This window comes from Ambystoma mexicanum, chromosome 12 (assembly GCF_040938575.1).
Source record: "Ambystoma mexicanum isolate Mex_15411 chromosome 12, UKY_AmexF1_1, whole genome shotgun sequence".
NCBI classification, from domain to species: Eukaryota; Metazoa; Chordata; class Amphibia; order Caudata; family Ambystomatidae; genus Ambystoma; species Ambystoma mexicanum.
The window spans coordinates 684,235,157-684,251,561 of NC_090936.1; positions in this window are offsets into that span (position 1 = coordinate 684,235,157).

A 16,405-nucleotide genomic window follows, 5' to 3' on the forward strand; every position below is an offset into this window, starting at 1 on the left:
TTGCTCCTCCTGATACATCTGTTCTCACCGTTGTCTACTTTCCCATCCTGTTCATCTTGATCTTCCCTTTGCCTAACTGCCTCAATGCTTTTCCCATCTAGCTTGAGTAATATCTGTCTTCCCATCCATTCATTCTGTATGAGTGTTACTTCGTCAGCTTTATCCTTATCTCCTTCCTTTCAATCTCTTGATCTCTCGTTCTATCTCTGTCGATACATTGGATTGCTCACTTTTCTCTTCCCTATTCTGTAAGACCATAAAGATCTCATCTTTTCTCTCAGTTTCCTCTGGACTATCGTCACTACTATAAGCAAGCGGTTTGTATATCAGTTTACTATACCCAGTCACCACTTTCAGTTCCTTTAACGGATACAATCCTATATCTCACGAACTATTGCCTTTTACATCAGGCGAGGCAAGGGGAGCAGAAGGCTTGACAGCTTTCTTTTTTACACTGGTTAACCATCCAATCCCCAGGTGGTGGATCCTCTCTCTCTTCCTGGTACATCTTCCAAAGCTCTAAAATAACTAACCTTTTCTCCAATTTTGTTCCTGTGTATGCAGTGTGCAAGTATGTGGTCATGTGTTGCAACACTGCTTTTGACAATGATCCCCGTTGTGGCCATTGCATGAACATCCTATCTACCGTGTCTTTCACCCACTCTGCACTGTACTGTTTGAGGTTGGGCATGTGTTTTGGCAATGTCTTACATAAATGCATCAGAGGAGTAATGTCTCCCATTGTGACAAGTCTAAATTGACTGTCAATATTTACCAGTGCTTACAAAAATACTTTTATGAAAACAACAAATATGAGCACGCTCCAACAATCGCTGCTCGAAAACCTCTATTTTCAATAATCTCAGTCTACCTCTGAGTCAGTACCGACAGTTTCTCAAAATAGACACTATAGGCCTCATTACGACCCTGGCGCTGACGGAATGAAGGGGGCCGGTACGGGACCGGCCCCCTTCATTCTGTCAGGGCCGATTACGAGGTTGCCTTTGCGGGACCCGGATCAGACGTCTGGTAAAACCAGACGTCTTTTCCGGGTCCCGCGAGGGGAAGAGGGAGGTAACAACGGGACACTTGTAATGTGCCCATTGTTACCTCCCTCCCCATTGCCAATGAGCCCTATGGGGGCTCAAATGGGAATGGGGAATGGTTCCTGCAAGGAGGATTTACCGGGTCCTCCTATGTCGGAATGACCCGGTAAGTCCCCATTGCAGGAACCCGGTAATGGAGCCCGGTTTGGAGGCAGCCATGGAGCTAATAGCTCCATGGCTGCCTCCAAAGTCATAATGAGGTCCTATGTCTCCTTGACCTTTTTTCAATTCTCTTTACATAATTGTATCTCTTCGACACCATAATATAGCACAAATACACAAACAGACATACTACTTGACTCCTCAGTGATTACTCTTTTTGTCTCTGCCCCTAATAATACCCAGATCACAGGATTTGAATTGTCATTTTATATGGACCTGTCTAATATGTAGCCTAGTTTACTTCTACTGAAGAGTATGACAATTCCTTCTAAACCTCTTGGGTTAGGACTCCCGGGTTTTCGCTCTCTTATTTACACACCAAAAAAAATCACTTGTTAATTTTTACATTACTTTTAAACAACCCGTTACTTTTTCCCTGTTATTTTTTAAACTACCCGTTACTTTACCCCTTCACTTTTAAACTACCACATTCCCATAACCTCAGTTTGCCATTCCTCTTAGTATACTCACTATTCGCTCGTTGAGCTCGAGGCCTTCAGTATCTACTGCCCCCTACAATTTACCTCGTTCGCCTTCCGTCCGCAAAGCGCCTGTGGAAACCAGGAGTGATTTTGTCTTAGAGGGACCCATCCCACCATCTCGATTTTCTTGCAACAATTCAATATTGGCCGCTCTCCACAGGAAAGCTTACAATCTTCTGGCTAGATGGCGGTGGGTGCCCGATCGTCTGAAATACTGGAGTCTTACTCATCGATGGGTCTTGCTACCAAACCATCCTCTGCTACCAAGTAAACCCTTATGGCCCTATTAATTAAGGTAACACATCATACGATAGATGGGATGGAGAATAACTCACACCAAATAAGAAGACCAGCTCAGGAAGTTGGCAAAATCTCTGCTTTATTCTCAGTTGTCTAAAACTGTTACGCTCACCTGATATCCCTGGGGGCGTCTAGAAGGCTCTGAGATCTGGAACTGGATGCGTAGTTGCCCAGTGCTGAATAATGAATCTGCAATTACAGAAGGGAGGATTTGTCATAACTGTCTCTAATGGGTGAATCTCCCACCTCCCTCTGACCGATTCCCTTCCCACTGGGTTCTTTTCTCATCTTAGTTATTTGTATGGTGAGCTATCTGTCCTGCGTTTCTTGTGCAGGGGTGCTTGACATTTGTTGGCGAGCTGCCCGAGCTGCTTCACTGGTACAGTACACCTTCCTTGGGCCCAGGCCTGCTGTGACCCTGTATCTGCTGGTAGGCAGGTGGGTTTGTTAATTGTAAGTCTTTGTTCTGTTTATGGTGGGAATTCATTAATGTCTTTATCTCCTTTTTTTCAGGTGCAAAGGTCTTGATTCCGGCGTGCCGGATCGAGAGGCACATTTCTAAGTAAGAGAAAGCGCAAAGCGCAGTGCCTTTATTGTCTTTTAAAGCTAACCTGTGTTTTCTTCTTCTTCTCCTCACAGGCCTCTGTGGTGCTTCGAGTGAATGAGAGAGGGATGAAAAACAGGCCCCCGGAATCCGTTAAGGTAAGTACAGCGCTGTGCGGTTGTTTAATATTGAAAGCAAACCTGAATATGTCTCTTTTCCTTTGCAGATGTTGCTGTGGTGCTCCGGATGGAAGCGTGGTTTAGCGCGATGGAATTCAGGTAAGACTGATGGGATTCGATGTTTTGGAAGTGCGCGTTCTAATATTGTTTTTCCCTTTTTCGTTATTGCAGGTCGCAATGTTTGAACAGGAGCTGTGGTAGCGGTTCGCCGGAAGTCCTTAAGCTAGTACTCACTGGTGAGTGATGTTTCTTCTTCTCTCGTTTCCACAGATTGCAGCCCAGTTGAGATGCTGAGTGCTGGATGGTGTTTTCTCAGGTGACACAGAATAATCTTGTTCTTGCAGGATTACAGGAAAATGCTGAAGACTAGGAGCTGGACACGGTGAGCGTCACACTGCTGGTTACAGAACAACACGAAGCGTGTTCTGCAGTCAGGGTGTGGTTTATATAGCCCAGGTAAAGTAGTACCAGGGAAAGTCGTTCCAGTCCTTCCACACCCAAAACACTAGACCGCATGGCTTGGTTCTTAGAACCTAGTTTGAACAGCCCTTCCCTCCTACATATGAGCCTGGTGCCAAAGGCACCAGGAGTGGCTCCAGGAGCCCTTTTGCAGTGGTTTTATGGCCCTCAGGGTTCTGGTGGGAGCCTGCTTGTGGCACAACTTCTGCCCCCTCACAGTGGTCATGACAAAAACAGGGAGCACAACTGACATCAACGGATGTCACACAGCAAGGTCTCAATACATTTCATAAAAAACATTTGTGATTAGACTAAGGGGAGTATCTAAGTATACTTTCTATAAGGGATTGGATTGTGATTGGGTCTCTATAGTCAGGTGGGCAACTCATGACCACCCTTAGAGTAAGCCATCTTTGACAGTGATTAGAAACACAATGGGCCTCATCACGAGAGTCGCGGTAAGCAAAAAATGATTGCTATTTACGGGTGATCCGCGATGCCTGTAATACCGGCATCATGGTGACCCTATTTACCACCTTCGGGATGCCGGTAGGTGCATGCCCACATGGCTTGTGATGTCCTTCTGTAAGCGGCATCCCGGTATTGCCGCCACAAAGGGCGCGTGTACGCGTGCATGCCGGTATGGAGGAGCACGGTTCAGGCGGAATGGTAATACCGGCATCGACTACCGGTCCGGGCCATTACGAGTCGACAACCCGCCATTACCGCCACCGCCTGAACCGTGCTCCTCCAAACCGGCATGCACGCGTACATGCGCCCTTTGTGGCGGCAATACCGGGATGCCGCTTACAGAAGGACATCACAAGTCATGCGGGCATGCACCCCACCGGCATCCCGAATGTGGTAAATAGGGTCACCATGATGCCGGTATTACAGGCATCGCGGATCACCCGTAAATAGCAATCTGCTGTGTTCCCAACTGCCACAGGTGCACACAATCACCGCAGGTGGAGGCAATGGAGTCTGTCCCAGCACAAAAGGAGCACACCCACACACCACACCCCTTCCCACACCAAAATTATCCCACTTGCTGTTACAATCTTGGGGCTGGAGGACATGCCTGCATTGCTACACCATGGGCAACAACAACAACAGGCACTACAGAGGAGATGCAGGAGGAGAAGGAGGGTGAGACAGGCCCAGCAAGTTCCACCAGTGCAGCCAGTGGTACCACGTAGACAGCCACCAATACCTTACATTATAGCCAGTCCTTTCAACCTAACCCTTGAGCAGATCCACACCCTGTACCACCTGGACAGGGACACCATCACCACCATTGTGGACATGACACACAACAACATTGTCAGCTTGATTGAAATCCCTACTGCCATCCCCCCTCTACTTAAGGTAGTGTCTGTGCTCCACTTCCTGGCCATAGGTACACAGTGGGGCAGCTGCATGGCATATCACAACCTTTCTTTTCACGCCTGCTGAACCAAGTGCTGGATGCCCTCCTGAAGCATGTTAGCAACTACATATCCCTACCACGGACTGCCCAGGAGCTCTTTGACACTAAAGTTGGCTTCCATGAACTGGCAGGCATGCCCAATTGCATCGGTGCCCTTTACAGCACCCATGTTGAATTGGTGGTCCCTCATCCCATGGAGGTGGTGTATCGCAATCGTAAGCTATACCACTCCATCAATGTGCAGATGGTATGTGACTCCAGCAAGATGAACGCACATTGTTGTGCCCGATTTCCCGGATCTACTCATGATGCAATGGTGCTGCGGAACTCCTTGCTACCCCGCAACATGGAGCGACATGCTGGACAACGTGCCTGGCTGCTCAGTAAAACGCCTGACATGCCCATGGATACTCCACCTGTGTGAGATTGGGGGGATGCATACTCCACCTGTGTGAGATTGGGGGAGATGCATACTCCACCTGTGTGAGATTGGGGGGATGCATACTCTACCTGGTTGAGATTGGGGGGATGCATACTCCACCTGAGTGAGATTGGGGGGGTATGCATACGCCATATGTGTGAAATTGGGGGGATGCATACTCCACCTGTGTGAGATTGGTGGGGATGCATACTCCACCTGTGTGCGATTGGGGGGGTGGATGCATCCTCCACCTGTGTGAGATTGGGGGGGTGCATACTCCACCTGTCTGAGATTGAGGGTGAGATGCATACTCCACCTGAGCGATTTGGGGTGTTGACTGGACAATGCCCATACAGCCAAACACGTTGGCCCAAAACATCCCAACCTGAACATGACACATCAATGTCATACAAAAGATCAATGCTGCACACCAATGCCAATATGCCAATATGCCAGACTTGCAAGCAGGCCACATCCCTCAACAGGTCGACTGCACATCATCTGAGCGTACCCTCTGCAACACAATTCCGTGACATACAGTGAGTATGTGTAACGAACATGAATGCAGCAAAGCACAACACAGGACATGCACCCATGAGTGCCCACAAATAAATCCCACCAAGGGAATACACTGATTGTCACTGGCCCTCCACCACAGTCGTGCTGCATGCCACCATGGAAATACCAACCGATGAATGAAAAATCATGATAAAACGTGTGCCAATGCTGCTAGTAGAAATACATACAGAATATTATACATCACCTATATGACTGCAAATACAGTGGTAGGCATCCACAGTACATCTGCAACAGCATGCAAGTGAACACCCTTCATCATCTGGATAACGCAATCCACACCTGCAGACCATAGTACAATACACATTGTGACAAATGAACATGTGTGCAGACATCCAGGGACATTTGCATGTCAACACCAAATAGCTGCAGGCATGAGAGTGATAAGCACCGGCGTCATGTTAGAAATAGATTCACACATACCTCATTGTGCTCCCATGCAGGTGATGCTGGCTATCCCTTTAAGTCCTTCCCCCTGTTCGGAACCCGCAGAACAGGCATGAAGAGGACTACAATTGTGCTCATACCCGTACCCATGTTTTGATTGAGCAAACCTTTGGCCTGTTGAAGGCACAGTTCCGCTGCCTCAGCAGATCTGGTGGTGAACTCCTTTACGGGCCTGAGAAGGTGGGAAAGATCACCATGGCCTGCACCATGCTGCACAACATGTGCATCCGGAGAAACGTACCACTGCCACCTGACATTGACCTGCATGCACCGGGTGAGGACGAAGATGATGAGGGAGGAGAAGCAGCACCCCTGCCAGGTCGCGATGCACAAGATGGCCGTGCTGTGCCCCAATCAGTGATTGACAATTTCTTCTGAAACACTGGGATGCTGATGGTTCTGTGTCAGTACTACACTGGGCACTGGGATTGTGTGCATATGGACACAGGGGGTGTGGGGAGTTGGGCACTGTGCACTGTCAAGAATTGAATAAATACACGCAAAATGAACAATGTCCAATCATGATATGATTTTGCACACAAGGGGTGTGTTGAAAATTCAACATCATCGTGAATGTACCCCCCACCTCACACAGCCTCCCCCTCCCCCAACACTCCCAACACCCCATACACCCTCCGTTCAACACCCCCAACACACCATACCCCCTCCTCCCAACACACCCAACACCCCATACCACCTCCCCCATTAACATCCCACACATGATGTGCTATAAATGTTTTTTCATCAAACTGCAGTCAGCACATGCAGGGTAGCCCTGCTAGTGGTGGCCTCTCTTCTGTTCTGGGGGCTGCATATCAATGTGGCATGTGCTGCGGCTGGTCAACTGCACAGAGCTGGTTTGAGCAGAGCTGGCAGGTGCGCTGGATGAAGTGGACGTGCCTGCTTGTGCATCTCTCGGTGAAGGACGCTGCTGCTGCAAGTGATCGGCAATCCTGCCCAGGACCTGGGTCACTGCTGCTAGACCCTCATATATCAGCATTGTGTTTTTGGTTCATGGCCCCAATGTGTGCAGCATTGGTCTCATGGATTTTGCGGCGGGTCAATGCTTCCTACGCGACGTACCGCTTGACCAGCTCAATCATCTGCTCCTGGCGGACCTCCATCCTTGTCATGCGGCCCTCCATGTCACAGGTGGCTGTGGAGGTGGACGGGGCCATTGCAGGGGGGCCCAATGCAGGGCTGTCCTCTGATGGAGCACAAAGATGTGGACTCCCCGGTCCTGCAGACTGGTGTTGATGGGTGCTGACTGTTAGGGAGAATTTTCCAAAATGGCTAATTTCCTTACCTACTCAGCAGCTTTGCTAGATTTCTAGGATTTATTTTTTTCACCTGGCAAGAGTATGAGCCTTTTTCCCACTCTTACATGTGTTTTGCTGTGTGTGTTTAACATTTCTCTTGTGTTCAGAGACTGTGGAGCCTCACCTACTCCACAGGCATCATCTTTTTACTATGTGTTACACAGCACCCTCAGTGCAGTGACACAGAGTTGTCTTTTAGACTTCGCAACTCAGGCTCCATTTTCTGGGACTAACTACTGTCTCCCAGAACATGTAAAGTTACCATTAACTTTAATAGTCTCTTTAAAACCACAGACCCAGTACAAACTATCTTACATAGAGTACTGGAAAGGGTTAATACTTATCCCTTTGTGTCTGTTTCTCTTGGAGCATTGTTTCGCTCCCTTTTCATCAAGACTTGGCTGGTGGCAGTGGTAAGTACTCTGTTTTTCCTACCGCGGTTATCTTAAATAACCTTGGCATTGTTCTAGGCTATCTTGGTAGTTTTGAACTTAAATCCGCTGGACCATATTTGTTTTAATTTGGTTCCGGCTGGGTTTATTCGCCATTTATTTTTTTAAATGTCTGTCTCGTGTTTTTCTCGGCGCGCCAAACCAGGTTTTGTTCCTTTGTTCACCGTCCTTCACGGACTTCTGCATAGAAGCCCCTCCTTAGTTGCCTGAAAGTATGGGTAGGCAGGATGTGAGGGAGGGGTTTTAGGACCCCTGTCATGGGTTCCCTTGGTAACCCAAGTCACGCTCCTGTTTGATTGGCTAGGTGACTGTCCCGGCGGGACTGCCACCCTGCTGTGTGATTGACAGCCAGGCTGTGTGAATGGGGGAAAACTGCATAAAAAGCAGGCCTCTGGGGCTGGAAAGGCAGATTCGCCACTGGAACGAAAGAACTGAAGAGGGGCTGACAGAAGAGGACCCCTACCACGACTAAACCGCCCGGTGAAGCCCTGCTGCAGGTCCGAATCTTCGAACTCCAACGACAGAGAAGATCCTCGAGGAATCTTCTTCTACTGAGCTGGTGGGACCAACCAGTTCGCCCAAATTGAAAGCCAGGACTCCCTCCTCTGGTTGAATTTGCTGTACAGAGCTACAGTGGGCCGGATAGCCAGGAAGGTCGGACCCTGATTGGGTTTTAAGGAGCACACCTTTTATTTGTTGTTTTGCTCTGCTGCTGGTTTCTTCTCTGGGTAGTGCAGGACCCTCCAGTCTTCCTACTTCCTACTTCATGTCAGTCCGACAGTCGCTTCAGGAACCGTGAGCCTGCAGGAGCTACCAGGAACATCCGCCTCAGCTAAAGGTTCTTCTCCATTTAAAGGTACTGTGCAACTCTGGTTGTCCGTTTCGTTCAGCCGCGGTGAAAGTGTGTGAAATCTTTCTCCAATCCGAAGGCTTGTCCTTCTCTTCTCTTTAAACTAACTTTTCTGCCGACCAACTTCGTCTGGAACTCTTGGCAAAGACTTAACTGCAAAATACCCTGGAATGTGTGATCTTGAGCAAAAGACTTGTGCCCTATTGACTTTGGCCCTAAGCCTTTTTGATCTGATTCCATCACTGTAGTTCCTCTTTCTAGATTGCCCTGCTTACTTACCTGTTGGTGCAGTTCAATTTCTGCCTAACTTTGTCTTTCCATCCCTTTTAAATGTCTGGAATGCCATTTTGCTCACACTTCATTTGTGAGCTCAACTTGACTGGAACCTATTGGGAGTGGTGTGGTGTATTAAGAGTGTGATTTTTAAACTGCTTTACATTAGTGAAATGTTTTACAACTGATGTGTAAATAAATGTATATTCTTTTACTCAGAAACCTTGAGTCAGTGTTTGTTTGAATCATAGTAATTGCTGTCCTTTGTGTAACTATGTGATACTGCTCACTTACTCTTGAGATAAGTCTGGCTGCTAAGCCATTGCTACCACTTTACTGTGTAGTACAGGCTTGTACCAAAGGTGAATTTGTACTGTCACTTGTAGTCTTAATTGTGTGTGGTGTTCCTAAAGGGTAGTGCATAAAATTATGCCTAACACTGACTGGGGTGCCCTGGGAGTGGGCTTGGTTTGGGCTGGGGGCTTGCCGTATGTGTGCCATCCCCATGGAGGTTGCCGTCCATGTCTGATTGGTCGTCACCGTGGCCCTCTGCCTCTGCATCGCTATGGGGGGCTGAGGCAGCTACCTCCCCGATTGAGCTGGTGGCAGCAGACTGTGTCCCATCCACCTCTGCTTCCACCACAGTGGACAAGTCCAGTGTAGCTGTGTCATCGGCTGGTGTCGCGGATGGTGTTTGGATGTCCTGTGGCCTGCCCAGTATTGGTGGTGCTGCTCTGTGTGGCAGTCTGGGCATTGATATTGTCCTAGAGGTTGATGGCCTGGTGCATTCATGGCTGGGCCTGGAATCCTCGGCGGGAGTCATGGCCTGTGCGGCAGCCTCCTGGCCGTCACTGTCAGCATCCGTACCTGTGGGGGACCAAGAGAGACAGGGCATTAGTGATGGTGGTACATCCATGATGCATATATTGGTGTTGTTCAGTTGTTCCCATTTGATGCATTGCATACTTGTAGGTGTGGTGGACAGGGTGCTTGCAATGGGGGGGGGGCATATTGACATATGTCGGGTACTCACATTTTAGCACTGGTGTCTGCTGTGTGGCCTACCGTTGAATTGCGGTTTGGGTGATGTGTGACATGTGCTGTTTTGCTGTGTGTTGGGTGTCTATTGGTTATGGGATTGGCATGCAGCATGCATATCAATGTGCCAGTGTTTGGGCCACCATCTACACATGGATATCAAATGTTATTTCCAATGTGTGAAAGGTACAGTGAGCAAAAAGCATGTGGTGCAAACTCTCATCTCAGAACAGGTTATCATGCCATGTTCCTTTTGGAGAGGAGCACCTGCTACCTTTTTTGAAATATGGTAAAAGACAAGGACTAGCATGAGACATGTCAATGAGGGACTAGTACAATGATAAGGGATACAAACTAGGAGAGAGGCTGTGATTGTGTATCAGAGAGCGCACAATTGGTCGTAGAGTTGTTCTGCAGTCTGCAAGAGATGTCTTCCCCCCCTGGCATTTGCTGTGCTGTGCCGTGCTGGAAGAGGAGGTGTTGTCCATAAAAGCTCAATTTCATGGCGGAGCAGCCACAGAGTTGGTCGTAGAGTTGTGCTGCAGTCTGTGCAGTTTGTGCAGTCTGCGCAGGCCAAAAAGGCATGAATGTATGAGGTATGAGACAGTAGGCAGCTCTGAGCTGCTTCCATTGCTGCTGCACCCATCTTAATAGCCGAGTGCTACCTGCGTACACCTCGACTGCAGTCTTCCAGTCATGATGCCAGACTCAAAATGGTGAATATAATCTGGGCAAATAGGGACATAAGAAGTTTGGAAATGTTCTTAAAGGCAAAAGACATGTATCAAAACTAGCCCAAGCCAGTCTACATCAGTGGTGCTTAAACTTTGGGTACATGGATGAGATGATCCATATGTATTAAAACTATCCCTGGTCTCTTTGAGTCAACTGAATCCCAAGGTGTGACGAATCAACCTCTCGGGTAGCGGGTTACCAGTTGTCCAGGTGTAAATATTGGTTTCCAAAACATCAATCAGCCCCTCACCTCCAATACACCAGAAGGGATCAGAACAGATTGGAATAACAAGAAAATGATAAGCCTCCTTGTCCAATTTTGGTAACATGGTTGGAATAAGAGGATTATCCCAGAAAAGGTTGTGGATCATTGGTTAGTTGCAGCATAGCAAAAATACAATTATTATCCAATGATAAAAGGGACTGCCTAGTTAAGGTTGTATAAAAAAGATATACTTTATTTATATCTCAACAGACAGTTATATCAACACTATGAAATACAACTCACCCTGTAAAGGAATGCAGGTGACATACAGTTTCAAAGAAAGAAAAAGGATGCACTCTGGATATTGGCAAGAGGGCAGTCGGCATGGTTAATAACCACAACAGTTTAAGGTGTCTTGGCATCCGCCCATTTGAAGCAACGGGTCTTAATATGTCTCAAGAGGCCTTCTGGGAAGGACCAGTGGGACAGAACCACAATATACCTTGTACTCTAGGTGCTCTTGGTGCTTGACAGGGTCAAGTCGGCTTCAGAGCTCTTTGCAGGCTTCTGCAACAGAGTTTGAGATGGGAGGCAGCTGCGGGTATCAGGCGGCAAGGTGGTTCGGCAAGCTAAGTTGGACGAATGGATGTGGCTTGGCCTACATGGCGGCTCATAGTCAGGAATCATTCTCTCAGTGCTGATCAGCGGTTCTGAAGCACTGGTCTAGACATCTCAGATGTTTTTAAGTGAGGGCAGCTTGACAAGGGTCAGTGTTGCCGTTGGTTATGGATTGAGGAACTAGACTGTCTCGAAAAGGTCCTTTAAGGCAGACGTTGGTAGATGCTCATCTAAGCATTTCTCCAAGCTTGTTCAGTCGGCTTGTGTTGTCCTTTAAGGTGGATGGCCCAAATATGAGAAGTGTGTTGCAGGTAGCTGCCTTGTCCTTGGTTGTAGGTTAAGAGAACTTCTGGAACTTCCTATTCAGGAAGCATGCTGCAGAGCCTAGCATGGCACGCTGTATGCTGGATGGGTAGTGGTTCATGAGAAGCTGGAGGGTCCACTGAGTTCTTTATCTCCCTCTATTCCCTGGGAGGTGTTTAGGGGCAGGAATCTTGCTTCCCACTTTGGATATCCTGGCCTTCCGTCACTGGTGGATGATGTTAGGCCAGGGTCCAAGGTTGAGTTCTTCTTTGTTACATCTTGTGAAGTCGTAAGATTAACTGTTTAAAGAGGAGCTGCAGTCCTCTTTTAAAGACAAGTAGGCCACAGTAATTGATGTAGGCTCAGCCTACCTTAATGAACCAATCCTGGGGTCCCTAACAACAATATCGGTATACTTGATGTCATAACCAGAGTGCTGTGCAATAGGAAAGGTAAAGGGGTGAAAACAGGAACAAGTTGTGCCCCAGAACTAAAATGCCAGAAACCTTCTCTCAGCAGAAAGATCTCTGGCCACACTCCCTTATGATACTAAGTCCCACCCATCTTCCTGTCTGTTGTTGATCAAAGAGTCTCTCTGGTTAATGCACCTCTCTATGTGGTTCCTGTTAAAGTGTCAGTTCTCCCCTGAAGCTGCGGCGAGATCAGACTCTCTGGCTTCTCCAAATCACATTCTTGTACCTTATGAATGGGGCCCCTTAGCTGGGTGGCTTACTGTAAACAGCAGTCCCAGGCATGACAGCTCACTGTCATTGCTACTGAGTGTGGGAGCTGACTTCAAGTTGACACAGTTGCATATGAAGTGTTGTTGGGTTTCCTGTCTCCGTTGCTAACCTGTGGGCCTGTTTGAAGTAACCTCTATTGATATACGAAAAAGAGCAGGGTTGATCCATGGAGCCTTTGTTAGTTAATCAGGCTGTCCATGGCAGGGAGAAGCTTGGTCCTCTCCCTTCCTGGAGATGACATAGTGTACTCCTGGCTGTCACATTCCAACTAAATAGGACAGGGTGGACTCTGCCTGTAGGCTGTGCCCACCCAGAGCACACAGGTCTATGCATTTGTCGTTGTGTGACCATAGAAATATGTATGTGGGTTAGCCCACACATTTTCCTGAGGTTGGTCTATTCAATTAAAAATGTCAAAAAGCCCAGGTGATGGAACGCCCACTATGGGGATGGTCGAATTCCTCACACAATGCAATGTCTTCCTATTGGTCTTCAGATAATCCTAAAAGCTCATAGATAAGGGGCTGGCCCATCCATACTCTCAAATGATCTTTTGAAAACTTTTAGCGGTTATAAGAGTTACATATTCTGTATTTGTTATCTCTATAGGTTTCATGTACCTTTTTTGAAACTGTCCCATTGGGATCATGGAGGCCAAAGTGTTCGATGAAAATGTCAAATGTTAGCATTAGGTTCTACGGATCTTCAATCTTGAGTGATGTTTAGAATGATTAAATTAATGAGTACTAGGACTTCCCAAATCTACATCCTCTGCAGCAATAAGACGTGAACTAGGTCTACTTTCCCTAAGCGCAGTTGTGGCCCAAAGTTCAATCCAACTCTTCAGAAAAATCTGACACCCTGAGAGCCTCCAAATTTATTGTATGATTGCCGAGGAAATGGCCAAAGGAAGCAACCAATTCCTTAACGACTGGGTCAAAACTCAAAAACAAAAATTGCAGGAGATAGCCTGTTCAGAAGAAGAACTACTCCAAAAGCCACTAAGAATTCAATCAAAAATGGAATGGTTAGACTGGATAAACACCAACGAGAAAGCAGTATCAAATAAACTGATAAGCCATCTGCCACCGGCTTTCAATAAACTTAAATAGCCCATGGAGTACTGTACAAAATACCCAAGTAAACTCTTAAGTAAAACCCTAGTGAAAGCACGTCTCAACCTGCTACCTACCCAGGAAATCCTAGCAATCAGAGCGGCCACCAAAGAGAAAGCCTGCCGGCTTTGCAAAGACCCGCAAACCATAGAATCTATTAGGCACCTTCTGATGGTCTGTCCGGTAATAGATCAAGAAAAGAATGCCTTTTTCGGTCCTCTGTTCACAAACTCTTTTGTCGACAATGAAGACACATGGTGGAACCGTCTCATCACAGGAGCCCAAACTAGATGGCTAATACCAACGGCAACACTCCTAAGCGTCTCCATGGAAAAGGCCAACCAACTTCAACTTCAACAGGAAAACTCATCAAGTTAGAAGGTGATCTTGAAAGTTTATCCCTTCATAGCACCTGTGTTAACCTTGCCGGTCATAAACAGTAAAAGCGGTCAACACTTCTCAGCCTTCGAAACTTCACAAACTTTTCTTCTCTGTATCTACGAAAACGTAAGATTATATACAGATAAAAAATAAAAAAAAAAAAATTAATTGCTCACATTATACTTTTCAGTGCTTATGAAAAATAACGAAATTGTTTATTACAAAACGAATATACAGTATATATGCTGTGTTTAATGGGAGGAATCAAGCACTATAGTATTTTTAAATTGAGAAACGGATTCGTTCCCCACCATTCCTTGCCCAATCAGAGTTACGTCCTTCTTCCCCTTCCCCAACACGCCCACTTCCCTGTCACACGCTACCACCCCAGCAAGGTCTTCAATGCTGCCATGCCAGGTCGGGGAAAGCACGATGAGAGAGGTAGATGCCACATTGTGAAACTGGTAAGAGCAGGGAAACGTGCTGTGGTTTCAAAATTGGTGAAACAGCAAACTCAACAGTGCTATACACACAATTTAATGCTGGCCTTTCCCCTGTTGTTGTATACCCACAATGTATTATTTTTATGGCAGTGTTTCCACTCTATCGATATTATCACTATGAACCTTCAAGGGTAGTCAGTCAAAATCTCGAAACCAAAATATCGAATACAAAAAGACCGAAAAAAAAAATATCGAAAAAAAAAATATCGAATTTTTTATTTATTTATTTATATATGTTTTTGGGGTCAGGTAAGTAAAATAAAGGGGTAAAATAAAAAAAAAATGAAAAAAAAGGGGGGTTGGGGGGGAACCCCCCCATTTAAAAAAAAAACACATTGAAAAAAAAATTCGATATTTTATTTTTCGGCCTTTTGTATTCGAGATTTTGGTTTTCGAGATTTTGGTTTTCGATATTATCACTATGAACCGTTTCAAGAGCTTTGACTCCACGCTTAACCTGCTTCACCCACATACGGTTTCGTTATGTCAAATACCAAACCGTTTCTATAATCGACAGCACTACAAAAGCTGATCACTTTCTCCATACATGCCCCACTCTTCAAAATCAACAGGTCAGACATGCAGCGGCCGGTGCGGAAATCAGCAGGACATTAATGGCATATAATGGGTAAGGTTTCCTGAGCACAGCATGAATAATTCTGCATAATGCATATTGTTGAATAATGAATACCCATGCCATACTTTTAATGCTGTTAAGATAAATAAATAATGAGACACATCATGACAAGCTTTCCAAGAGAGCCCATGAGCTACATCGAAAAAATAGCATATAGGGCACAAAGATTCTCTGTGATATACACTACAGCCCACTGACATTGCACTTTGTGCGGTAAGCAGAAGGTTCCTATTCTGCAGTCCTGATGGGGAAGAGAGAAGCCTAAAGCAGTGTTCCAAAAGAGTTCATAACTAATGAGGTCAGGTTTTTAGGTACTAATTATGAAAATAGAATCATAAGAGATGGCACTGAATGTAAACACTTGCTAAACAACTGACCCATACCACCCTGCAGCCTTTTAAAAGAGGATTTAACCTCATAGAAAAATGGTTACCTTCAATGATTCCAAGCGAAATCTCAGATTTTATTTATTTATTTATTCTATTTAATATTAGCTCCCACACCCGGAGGTATCACAGCGCTATTAATGGTTACATAGCATTGAACAACATAGTTTCAGTTAAACTTAGTTACATATAGTCCTAGGGAGTAAACCGTTACACATTAGTATCCTACTGGGTTACAATTTGATCACAGAGCTAAGGATTAGAGATGCAGACGTTGTAGCACTGCCAAAGGTAGGCGTATTTGTTGAAGTATGCGGTTTTGTCGTTTTTCCTGAATGTCAGTTAGGAGGGTTCGTCTGGAGTGCATGGAGGAAGGGAGTTTCAGAGGATGGGACGATGCCTCCAGCTCTTTTTCCATCATATCTTGGGGTGATCGGAGAGGCGGCTGAGGAACACCGCAAGAGGCGACGGTGGGATTTCTTGTCAATGCAGGGGGCGAGATAAGAGGGAGCAGTGTTGTGGAGACAGTGGTGTCTGATGGAGAGTATTTTGAATTCGATGCGCGCCTTGATTGGTAGCCAGTGAGCTCTGCGTCTTATTGACGAGATTGACGAGATATTTCTCAAAAGATGTTTAACAATGATAGACACATTGGATGCTGTCTTGGAAGCATTGAAGTAATGTAGTTGGCATGTTCATGTTTAAAAGTGCGTCAGTTCGCACAATAAAAAAACCTCACTCT